The sequence below is a fragment of the Hydra vulgaris genome, chromosome 08 (assembly GCF_038396675.1).
Source record: "Hydra vulgaris chromosome 08, alternate assembly HydraT2T_AEP".
Taxonomy (NCBI): Eukaryota; Metazoa; Cnidaria; class Hydrozoa; order Anthoathecata; family Hydridae; genus Hydra; species Hydra vulgaris.
Genome location: NC_088927.1, coordinates 3,339,151 through 3,352,207, shown reverse-complemented (window position 1 = coordinate 3,352,207; position 13,057 = coordinate 3,339,151). Strand labels below are relative to the sequence as shown.

Sequence of the window (13,057 nt, the reverse complement as noted above, 5' to 3'; positions counted from 1 at the left end):
ATTTAAAAATAGAAAGAAAAGATTTTATCCCAAAAATGATTTAATTTAAAAAAAAATGTTTTTTTTTACAAATATTTCATTTTAAAAAGCTGAACGCATTAAAAATAAAAATTTTATCCAGACTAATTGAGTTGGTTATTGTTATTTTAAAAAAGTTTCAACTTTAAGCGAATTATGAAACATAGTTATTTAAATTGGAAAAAAAATGAATGTTAGAATCTAAAAATTAAAATAATGCATGAATATATGTTGCTGATTTTTCAAAGACTAGAAACTTATTGTGAAGCATGACATCGAAAAAAACAGGAGAAATGAAAGTATTTTCAAAAATATCTCAAAAATATTACAAAAATAAAAAATCACTGTTTTATAAAAATTAAGTACTATAATTTTTATTTAAAGTCAAGAAATTAAAAAATATAAAAACTTTAAACTTTTAGCTTCAAATTTTTTTTTTTAATTCTTAAAAAAAATCCAATATTTTTCGATGAGCTGGAATTGAGAGCAAATCGGTGGATTGAGCTTTTTTGGTACAAAATTAAACTTTCTCAATTTATACAACTCCAAAGTTTGGAGTTGTATAAATCTTAGCGTAGTGACAAATAGCTATGTCAGGCCGAAACAAACAAGAGTGTGATTGAATGAGTCGCTTTGGAAGACATTTTTAAATATAAATTTCTGATATCAAAGTTTTATGACGTCACAAAAGCTCTACTGTTTTTTACGCAACAACAAATTGGTTGTCAAAAGTGCAATTTTTTGTGATATTTATCCTCAAGCTTGTATTTATACTTGTTGCTAAAACCACCACTCAAAACTAAAATATTAAATTTGTCACCAGGATGTTAAAAAAGCCTATTTTCACTAAAGTCACATTTTATGTAAGTCTCGTCGTCCATCAAAATGCAGCCATTTAGTTTTTAAAAAACTTGGGTTTAAAGTTTTTGTGCTCGTGTTTCGGCAGTGGTATTTTATTTGTCACAACGATTTGAATATTTAATCGCTTGGAAAGATTTGTAACTGTTGTAATTTTTCTTTCGTTACCAAAAAATCAGACACTTTACACTTTTAAGCTTTTTTTTATTATACAAGCCTAGATTTCTTTCAAAAGAAAAACAAATTTAAAAGCAGACTGATTTATTGTTATTATTATTTTTTTTCAAACCATTTCAGCTCGTTCAATGGATAAAGTCTTTTTTTATATATAAAACTTTTCCAACAGTAGCAGTGACAGATCCAGTATTTTTTGTCGAGGGGGGAGGGAATGTACACCCCTATCCCGCCCCCTGGATCCGTCACTGAATAGTAGATATAGGAATTCTCTTCCAACAGTAGCAGTGACAGATCCAGTTTTTTTTGAGGGGGAGGGGGAGAGGGAAGGGTAGAGAGATATTGAAATATTTTTGTATTTTGTATCACATTTGCGTCTCCTAAAAAAAAGGTCCTCCATTTCTAAGGTTTTTTAGAGCTTTTAGATTCTGGTGTTGGTGTGTGTGTGTGCGGGGGGGGGGGGGATGTATACCTTATCTTGCCCCCTGGATCCGTTACTGAACAGTAGATATAGGAATTCTAGTAACTTTTGAGTCTTGTTTGTAGTTTCATGATAACATTTTGAAAAATAATAATTTTAATTTCTTTTTTTTTTCTTTCAGATATTTTGACAACTTCTACAATTACTCGATGAAAATGTTTTTATTGTTTTTTGTTTTTTAAATTTATTTTGAAGGTGGTTTCCTTTTCTTTTTTTTGATTATTCGATTTAATTTTGACTTAAATAAAGTAAAAGGAATAAACTAAATGTCTTAGTATACAAATATCTAAATATATAGAGATATATACTTTAATTTAAAAATATCTAAATATATAAAGATATTTATCTTAATATAAAAATATCAAAATATCTAAATATAAAAATAACTAAATATATAAATATCTTAATCTAAAAGCTTAACCGTCTAGAATTTAGAGGTACAGCAAAATTAAATGACCTTTTATTTACCCCGTATCCAAAATTAAAAAAAAAAAAGGATAAATTTGCCAAGTATGGTTACGATTTATAGTTGCTAAAAAATTTTTAAAATTATTTATTCATTTTAAAAAAAATAAATAATTGAAATATTTTAAAAGTTTGTTTTGATTTTGATGTTAACAGGCGCGTTTATGGGAATAAAATGAGGAGAGGCGAAGGCGAAGGGAAAGGAAAAGGCGAAGCCTTTAAAACTAAAAAAAAAAAGTCTTTAAAACTTAAAATCTGCTGACTAAAATGTGTCTAATGTTGACTAGCCGTAGTTGAAAATCATCTTTTTTGTCCCGAAAAAATTGCCCTTGACTTTAAGAAAACTTTTTTTTTGCTTAACTAAATTAACTAATTACCGACTTTTTTTGTTGTTGTTGTCGCTAGAGATTTTAAAACAAAGTTTATTTTTTAAAAAACGATTTGCAATTTGATACATAAAGGAAGTTGACTTATTATACTAGAACAGCCATTTTAGAAATTTCCTAGGAAAATTTTATTAAGGTAAAACATGTCACAAACCTTAGAGATGTCATGTAGTAAAAATAAATTTCAATTGAAAAATGTTTAGACTTTTCTTTCTATTTAAACATTAGGAAAATAGTTAATGCTTTTATCTCATTTATCTCATTTATCTCATTTATCTCATTTATCTAATGCTTTTATCTCATCGATAAAAAATAAATTTACTTTAATTTTTGAAATTTTTTTTGACAAAGAAATCAAATCTCCTTGAAACTCGAAACGAGCTTTTATTTAAATTTAAAGTAAGTTTCTTATTTTCTCAAAAAAAGTAACACCTTATTATATTTTTATATAAAAACTATATCTTATAATGTTTAAAATATATAATTTATTGAAGTGTTTAAAATATCTTTAAAATATTGTTTATAGTATTGTTACTTTTTTATTTTTAATAGTTTTATTTTATTAGTACTTTTTTTTACTCTTCCAAATACTTAAGCTTTTCGTTTTATATCATTTTATTATATATATATATATATATATATATATATATATATATATATATATATATATATATATATATATATATATATATATATATATATATATATATATGTATATATATATTAAGGTGGAGTGAATTTTAGTTTTTTTTACAATTCGTTTAGCCTGGGTGTGCAAAAGTTGTCTATTCATTTCAGAAATACTCTGGAAAAATATCAATGCTCTAGGAAATTATCTTGAGGTGCCTCAAGACCTTTAAAATTTTAATGGGTCCCTAATATTATGTAAAAAAAAAATTTTCAAAAGTATGTCATGTTGGGTCTCAAAAGAAGCAAAATTTTATAAAAATTTCAAAAATAACAATTATTTTATAAAAAAATTATTAATTAAGATGTTTTTGAAATTATAATTAAAAAGAATAAACTTTTTTCATTTTATAAAATATATATTTTACTTTATTGGACATTTTATTTTGAATTTCCTTCATTTTTTTTTTATATCTTCATTTTTTTTATATTACAAGAAACTTTTATTCATTTATGTGTGCTTTTTGGGGACTAAACCTCTTTCCTTTGTGTACTTTCATAATTTGTAGTTTATTCTTTTGTTGCAATACTTATAATATTATTATTGCGTTCGAAGCAATTTCGAAACTTAGGAGTTGTCCATAAATTGCGTCCCATAATTTTTGACTGTATTTGACCCCTCTCCCCCTTCATCACAACATCAAAACGACTACCCCCACCCTAAGGCGTGACGTGATTTATGGAAAACCGCTTGCGAGCGTGATAAAAGGATTAGCGAAGAAGTGCTTTAAAAAATCAAGATATAAAATGGATAAAAAAGGAAATAAAAAACTAGTGTTATTAAACTCAAAAAATGTTTAATAAATAACCCTGCGTGTAAAACTGATTTGTTTTTGGTACGATTTTTCAAAACATCTTGTTCAAAACATCCTGTATCACCTCTTACACCCATAAAAACATTTAATTGATTTAACGACATCCATTTCAAAACAAGTTACACTTCCAATTATTTATTCCTGATCTGCCCACTGGCGTTAATTTTATTATTTTTTTCATTTGAAAAATAATGCCATAATTATTTTTTAATTTTTCTTTTCAAAACAGTTTGACAAATACTGAATTATAAATTAGTTTGTACGCATACTGGATTAACAACTTTTTGAATAATGTATCTATGTTTTAATTTCAATGTTGTTTTCCTTTTGAATATACTCAGAAATATATCTTCTTTTTTTTCTTTCTATTGTTACTGAACAATATAGAAGAGAAAAATTTTCTTGAATTTTATCCATTTATTAAAGTTTACATAAAAAATATGCTGTAAATATGTAAGGCCACAAGTTTGTTCTGCAAGGAGAGAGTTTAAAACGTCACATTTTTCTAGGGTTATGATTAGGGTAAATAAACAATTATAATGATAATAATCACTTTAATAACCAGAATTACTAAAATAACTAAAAACAAATTTATACTGAAAAAAAGTATATTTTATTCTCCATGTTTTGTAAGTTTATTTTTGCAGTTTAAAGGTAGTTTTAAGCGATGATTTCATTTTTTAATTACACTCATAAATTGTTCAATAACACCCTTTAAATGTATTATAACATCCTTAAATGTACAATAACACCCTTAAATGTATAATAATACCCTTAAAATAAAATAAAAACATGTATGATAACACCCTTAAATGTATAATAACACCATTAAATGTATGATATATTAAATCGCAAAAACGCTTTACTAGACAACACTATGTAATGATATTTTAAGTAGAAATAAAAAACTATTTACGGTTAAAAAGCCAAAAACTGGTAAACTACACCCAGTCATAGTCAAATTTTATCTCAAGACAAATATCATTCTGTTATTGAAAGTTGGATGTGACTAAGATTTAGGATGTTATTTTTTAACATCTTTAGTGTTAATTTTTACCAAAGGGTATATTTACAAAAAGCGGATGTAAAACCACAACCTTGTACATCATCATTTTCGTAGCATTGTCCCTAACGCCATACTACTTTATAATAATAAGACTTTACTCTTAAATATCAATTTAAAAAAATATCAATAATAATTGTTAAATATTTGCGCATGAAAGTGTCACAGGAAGTTTTTTGAATATTAAAAGTTTTATTTATTATTATTATTATTTTTATTATTATTATTATTATTTTTACTATGATTCTTTTTGAGTTTATTTAATATAAAATAATGTTAAAACCTGGAAAGTTCTTTTAAACGCTCCAAAAGTTAAACTATTTTAACGTTATAGAATTTAAATAATGAAAAAATATTTTCACAACTTTTTTTCTCTAAATGTTATTACTTGCTCATACACGTCGATGTTTTTTTTTTAATAATAATGAAGATTTGTATTGAATCGATACTTAAAATTAGGCTTCCATTACATATTAAGATATGTCATTCAACTTTGAATTAATATATTCATAGAATTTTAGAAAATTTGTGTTTCTTGATGTCAAAACTCAATTCCGAATACATTGAATGCATTTTTTTATGTAAAAAAAAAATGTCTACTTAAATTAGTTTTTCTAAAAAACCATTAAAAAACCATGTGATAACTATTCGACTGTGAAAATCATTCGACTAATTAAAAAAGATTCAATTATAAAAAAAGCTAATTCAGTAAATTTAATAGAGAGATATACTAATAGTTGTAACGAACCAGAGGGGACACAATACAACAAGAAATTCTTTTAAAAATATTTCAGTTAATTTATTTATTAACTCAATTTAAAGATTTTGTTTATTAATAGAATATTTATATGTAATCTTTATATCAGTGTTTATAATAAACTATACTATCTAAAAATCTTAAAAACATGTTAAAATGTAATCTAAGTTAACACATATTTTATTATAATTCTATAATTATATTATAATTTTGTTCAATTTAACTAAAGCTGTTGGACCAGGGCCGCCTAGAGCGGGGAGGGGTGGGGGATGGCAAAAGGGATAGTTTGTCCCGGGCGGCTGAAATTCAAGGGCGCCAAACGAAAAGAAAGTACCTAAAAAAAAAAAATTCCTTTATCTATAATATAGGGAAATTTTGATAAATAAGGGCGTCAATTAGGGTTGCTGTCCCAGGAGGCGTGACTGCTCTCGGCGGCTCTGTATAGGACGTAAAACCTCTCTAAAAATAAATGAAAAATTGTTATCTTTTTCTCATCAAATTAATAACAATTTTATAACAATTTTAATTTTATAACAATTTGGCTTTTTTTAAAGACATAATTTAAAAAATTTATTGAAAAAGTCCTTCAAAAAAAACATGACACGATAACTGCTTGACTTTAGTGAAGTTATAGATCGAAAAAGGTTACTCAATAGTTATAGTTGATATACTTCTTAGCATCTATTTTTTGGGAAATATGACCAACTATCGTTAGAAGAATGTCTCTGACCATCTATATTTTGGTAAGTAGGATAGAGTTAGACTTTTGTCTGCAATTTCAATCGCATAATCCTTTAATAATCACATAATTTGTATAAATTACGTTTTTAAAAATGTTCTGTGATTTAATAATAATTTTATTAGTAGCAACATTTTAAGATAATACCGAACTATTTTACGTGTTCGTTAATTATTCATTTGTTGGGATTCAAATCAAACTGAATAAACAAGATTATTCATTTGTTGGGATTCAAATCAAACTGAATAAACAAGATTATTTATTTGTTGGGATTCAAATCTGAATAAACAAGAATAGCAACAAATAAAATATGTATGTCAAATAATCCAGACTTAAAATTAAAATTAAAAAAATAAATATGAATAAAAATTCATTTATAACACGTTTTAGGCTCATATTTACCAAAAACCTTGAATGTTAATATTTATCAAAGTCTTTTAAAATAACATCAAAAATGTTGAAATAAAAAAGATCATATAAGATATAAAACTATTTCTGCATCACCATATAGTTTACGTTTCAGGAAAATATTTAGTTACAAACAACATAGTTACTTTATATTTACTATAGCAAGTGTCTAATAAACTAAACTTTATTCTAAGAATTTTTATATTTAGAACTCAAAAGACAAACTCTAGTATCCATAGTAACTCTAGTATCTCCATTTCTTTGTCAAATGCCGTCCCAAGAAAAAAGCTTAGTAAGAGACATTTTTAAAAAAAGTAGAAAGCGGCAAAGTGTAACTTCTATACAAACTAACTTCTATACAACAAAGTAACTATATAATAATTCTATAACAAAGTAACTTCTATACAAACTAATCTTTAACTAAACGGAAGAAAAATTATTTTGATTAAACATTACCAGCTTTTCGAGTTCAGATGCAAATAACAACAAGTGTTATTAAATATGTGAAGACATCGAAGAAACATCAACAAGTGTTATTGAATATGTGAAGACATCGAAGAAATATCAACAAGTGTTATTGAATATGTGAAGACATCGAAGAAATGTTCACAGCACAAAAAATTTAAAAAAGAAGAAATGTTCACAGCACGACCTTAAAAATTTAAAAAAATCAAACTCACTAATAAAAATAAAACTCCTGATCGCCCGTTCATAAAAACCCTTGTTTAATAGATCTGAACAAAAATTCCCACCAGCCCTTTTATTCCCACTTCATCTTGTATTATGGAACCTGAGAATAGTTTGGATCCCCAGAAAATAAGTATAACTTATTTCTCCTGTTTGTTTTCCTTTAGGTAAAACAGAACTTAACTAACTTGTTTAATAATTTGTCTCACAGACAGAAAAAGAACATTTCTAAACAAATGACATCATTCAGTTAAAAGTTTTTATTGACTATTTATATAAACAACTTTAACGGAAAACATTTTGCGAAACCCGGTGATTTTAAATAAAAAAAACCAAAATCGTGAAAGCTTGCCCGGGTACCCGTTTGTTCAACGAGTACCCGTGTTAATGCCTGCTCGGCGAGCAGGCATTAACACGATTTTCGACAGTATTAATTTCTAAACTAACTGTTTTTTAAAAGCATTTTAAAGCAATTTAAATTAACAGTCTTTTAGAAATGTAACAAATTTTATGCAAAACGTGCCTTCCAATGAAATAATAAGTTTATATTTAAAATAACCAGTTAAACTTTTACGGTTACTCCTAACTTACAGACCTATTGATTTTCAGTTAATGTTTCCAAAATGGCTGCATTTTGTGCTGGAGTTTCTATTAAATTATTTTTTCTCCAACTTGCAGTATTTTTGTTTGGTGTCTTATTATATGATATAAAACAAAATTAATTTTATTTTTGAATTACTTGAGCGACTTGATTAATAATAATGTTGTTATTAGTTTATTTTAATAAACTAAAAAATAAAACTCACGGTAAGTAGTTTAACTTTTTTTAAATAAATTTAATACTTACAAGTATTATTTATAAAATATAAAAAAATAAAATCTCTGTGGTAAGGGATCGTCCATAAATTACGTTACGCGAAATTAAACTTTCAGACAAAACGCGACGTTAGAATTATCTTGTTTTATCTCCACATTTTTGAGTTTTGAGATAAAACGATTTAAAAAGTTTACACTTTAGACGATGGCATATAAAAGATTTTTTACAACTTTTTACAACAAAGTTTTCTCCGCAACATTTTTACTTACAACTTAGGTTTCAATATAGTAGAAAAATAACATTCTGAGGTACACAACACACTCAATAACTCAATTTTGAGTTATTGAGTGTGTTGTGATTGTGGAGTGAGATTGAACAAGATAATTTTAAGGTCGCGAAAAGACAAAGGATTAAAAGTTTTCCTTCGCAGAGTCTTTAATTAAATCAAGTATATAAACAATTTTGCAAGTCAAGCGAAAACTGACGCGCAAAAGGGCGAAATGATCTTTAAAAATAAGTTTGACGTTGCGTAATTTACGGAAGATCCCTAATGTGGTAATGTTCATTGTTATTTAAAGATGAGTGACGTCAATAGCATAGTTTTTAAAGTTATTTTACTGACGAAACGTCACTTAGAGTAAAAATTTTGGAAAAAACTTTTTTTGAGAGAAAAAACTTATTAAGTTATGTTTTGAATAGTCCAAAACATTAAAAATATATATATTTATTTAAGGGTAAATTTTTAATATTTATATTATTTTCCTTAATGACATAACGCAAATTTTTGTGCTATTCCCATTAAAAATTTGTACAATTTACTTTTGGTTAAGAATCATTTTTGTCAAGTAAAAGTACCTGCTCGCTTTAGGTACTAAACAACATTTTAAAAATTCAAATGATATTCATTTGAAGTATTAAATCATTAAATGTGTTTCGTTGATTTTTGAAAACAGGAGATTTGAGTAGTTTTGGTAGCGTGAAGTTGTCTCATAACATATTTTAAAGTTTCAGTTTATATCTATGTTTATATTTGTCACTTTAAGGATATACAAAGTATATATTTTAATAAACCATAGGCATAAACAGTTAAAAAAAGTTTTTAAAAATCAAAACTTTTTCAAAGTTTTTGTGAAATATTGAGGCAAAGATAAGTAATAAATTCCGCTGTGTTTTATTTTTAAAATAAAAAAAAGTTAAACTTTGTTATTTCAACAATGCGGACTTTCAACTAATCCAAATTTGTTTGTTCTGGTTTTTTATTTTTTTTATGCAATTAAAAGAATGATAGATTAGCAGGTGTATGTTGTGGTTTTTTATTTTTTTGCATTGAAAGAATGGTAGGTTAGCAGATGCAATTTTATAGTATTATGGAGTAACAGGAAATTTATAAATTCAATCTCATAATTGCTGACTTTTGAACACAAAATAAAAAATTGAGCCTGATCGAAGGATATCACTTTTTAGGCAACAGTACTTTAGCCTGGTTTACTTAGAAAGTGGCTAATAATTCGTTATCTTTAAAGGAAAAATTTTTAAAGCATGTTAAAAAATTATTTTTACAAATGTGTAAGGATTAGTTTTTTACAAATGCAATTAATTACCTTTGTCGCCTTTGTAATTACCTTTTAAATTACCTTTGTCGCGCTTTAAAGAATGCGTTTTTACCATTACACCGAAACCCTTACCGTTACACCGAAAAAAAAATTAATAAAACAGTAATAAACAAATATAAAACAGTAAAAAACTAGTAAAATAAAAAATGTTAAAAATATTATTTGAAACTGAAAACAAATGTTTTTAAAATCTATTTTCAGATACAATTATACAGAAATACAAAATAAAAGAAAACTCGGACGGAGAAAACAACGACAAACAAACAAAAAAGTCAACAACGAAGCTTTTTAGTTTTTTTAGAAAAAACATAAAAATGTTCAAAACCATACCATGCTTTAAAAACTACTTTTTTTTTTTTTGCAAGAAGAAGTTAAAACAAAACTGCAATAAAAAATGAGTTAAGACAAAAACACGTTATAGAAAAGACGACTTAAGGATTTTCCTTAGAAGAATTTTAGGAAAAATTTAGAATTTTTAAGGAAAAATATAAAATAACTTTTTTTTAACGTTACTTTACTTTTAAATATTACATTAAACTATTTTTGACACGCGGGCGCGGATAATTACAATTAATTTAGTGTATAACCACTGTTTACCATAAAAAAAACCCTGCGAGTTTTATAGCAAACATTGAGCATAAAAATTTTGAACCACCAGATTTTGCAATGTCTCGCATCGAAACTATTAGACGCTTTTGAGTGAAATTATCGAGCTTTAGTTTAACTTTTTTACTCAAAAAACAAAAGAAGTTTAAAACGTTTTTGTTCTGAGATATCTTAAACAAAATTTTAATGTTATTGTGAAGAAGTTGATATTATTGTGAAGAAGTTGATGTTATTGTGAAGAAGTTGATATTATTGTGAACGCAGAATGCGGCGCTGGTTTTTTACCTTGGAAAGTTAAACAAAACTTTGAATATGTATTTTTTATTATATTATTTTATTTTAATTTTAAAACTTTGATGTAAGAGGAAAACTACATCCTGCCCCTCCCTTTTTCCTATTGTCAAATTTTAAAATTAAAAGTTAAACTATAGTGAGCCTACTTGTGTAAAGCGTTCATCAGGAGTCTGAAAAGAAATTAAAAATGAAAAATGAGTTATGTGCAAAATCTGTTGTTGCGATTCGAAACTAAAATAAAAATATGTTTACTGATTTTAGTTTAAACAATATTCACACATTCGGTTTTTCAGTGTAAGTAGTGTAAGATTTCCTCTTTTCAAACTTACCGGTAACCGGTAGCACTTTGCTTTTGTGAATAAAAGGTTTTGCGAGATAAAGGTTTAAATAAAAGTATAAAGTTTATTCCTAGGTAGGTAGCGAACGGTTGATCTTCCGCATGGAAACAACATAGGTGAGAAAAAATACCCAAAAAAACCCCATCTGCGTGCCTTTCCAAATTTAAATAACCCTTTTGATATAAAAAAATATTTTTCCAATATGCGCCTGCAGTAACTTATTGAGTAATGTTGCTAAGGTAAAGCTTACCGGTAAATTTACTGGTTACTTTACAGTTATAGTCTGAAAATAATATCCGGCCGTTAAATTTTGAAACTTTATATTATCGGTTATTTTGGCATTTTTATTAAATACAGGTTTCCTAATATTTAAACTACTTCAAAATTAAAACTTACCGGTAAATTTATTGGTTCTTCATTACAAAGCCCTCCGATACAATCGTAATGCTTTTCTTGTGTTAAGGGAACTATAAAAAGCCTAGTTTTTAGCGAGAACTTTGAAAAAATAACACAATTCGCGAGGTAGGTACGTGGTATATATATATATATATATATATATATATATATATATATATATATATATATATAATATTTTAAAACTAACAACGATAAAATATAACTATTAAATATTAATTAAATTGATTTTAAAGTTTTTACAAAATATAGAGAATATTTAATTAGATTGATATCAGAAAATACGAAAATTCAGCACAAAAAACATTTGCTGTTGAAGTTGCTATTTAGGTTGTCATTGTTGCTTGCGAGTAGTATTACTTTTGTTCGTCAATTACAAAAGTTGTTTTGCAAGTAATGTTTTTTTCTGCTCTTATCGCTTATTTTCAATTTAAAAAAAAATCAATATATTTACCAGATTGTAGCTTTGTGATGCTTTAACTTTATTTACAATAAAAATTTCTTTGACTTTACTTCACTTAATTAGTATTGAGTTATTTTTTTTTTCTTATTGAAAAATCGATGTGCAGAAAATGAGTCAAAATAGTCTTTTGACCCCCTGTATTTATTTTCTGTACTTTCAATAAGAAAAAGATGGACAAACAAAATTTGTAATGTCAGGTTTTAATTGTTTATTAATAATTTTTTTAATACAATATAATTACCGGAAAATTGTTGTTTGTAATTAATTATAAATATAATTCAATATTTATTTGCATGTCACGCTTATTAATCAGTGGATTTGCGAGATGCGGTTTAGCTCGAGAACAGCACAGGTGTTTATTTGTTTAAAACTATTTTAAAATTTAAGGCTTACCTGTAATCTTCAAAACTTATTTAAAAGTTTTATTTTTATTTTGAACATTTTTAACTTATGTTAAAACTTATTACGTTGTTATTGTAAAAATTTTTGCTTCATTTTTTTTTTGTACGCTTATTACTACATAGTTTGCATTTCATGTTAATTTTCGGCCTTCATAAAATTATTTTGATATCAATTTTATGTCCCTATTTGAAATAAATGTATTAAGTGCACTTTAGGATGGTTTAAAATTTTTTTTTTTGCCCAATCTCAACAGCTTGAAAACATTGATCCAATATAAAAAAAAGTATTAAGTTAAAAAAAGAATGTTAGAGTATTTTAAAAATTCTCTACTCGCCTCCCTCTTTCTTTATATTTTTGCACAAAAATGCATTCTTTCTATGCATTAGCATGAAATCTTTTCCAAAAAATTATCGTAAATTCTGTCAATTAGATCACTAGGGTGACCTAAAAATTTATCGTAACTTTTCCTGTTACGATAAATTAGGTAAAATGATGACAAAGTTATTCAAATTTTGAAGTGTACCACTCGCATTTTTGAGGCTTTAGTAATTTCCACGGCTCCAGAAAGAATA

The 13,057-nt window shown here is 25.9% G+C and overlaps 1 protein-coding gene across 4 annotated transcripts in view; it reads right to left on the bottom strand.

Annotated features, from left to right (window-relative positions):
- The window catches only part of LOC100197593 (metabotropic glutamate receptor 3), a 36,225-nt gene extending 24,047 nt beyond the window's left edge, over positions 1 to 12,178 (bottom strand). Inside the window, exons 1-2 of one of the 4 annotated variants that reach the window (XM_065802290.1) lie at positions 12,075 to 12,178; positions 11,603 to 11,673 (exon numbers count right to left, since the gene is read on the bottom strand). The gene's annotated coding sequence lies outside the window, so the exon portion shown is untranslated. Of the gene's footprint in view, positions 1 to 3,878; positions 3,964 to 5,230; positions 5,371 to 11,602; positions 11,674 to 12,074 lie in introns of those variants that run through there. The other 3 variants (XM_065802292.1, XM_065802291.1, XM_065802293.1) reach the window with 3 other exon arrangements.
- Between the last annotated feature and the right edge of the window lie 879 nt (positions 12,179 to 13,057).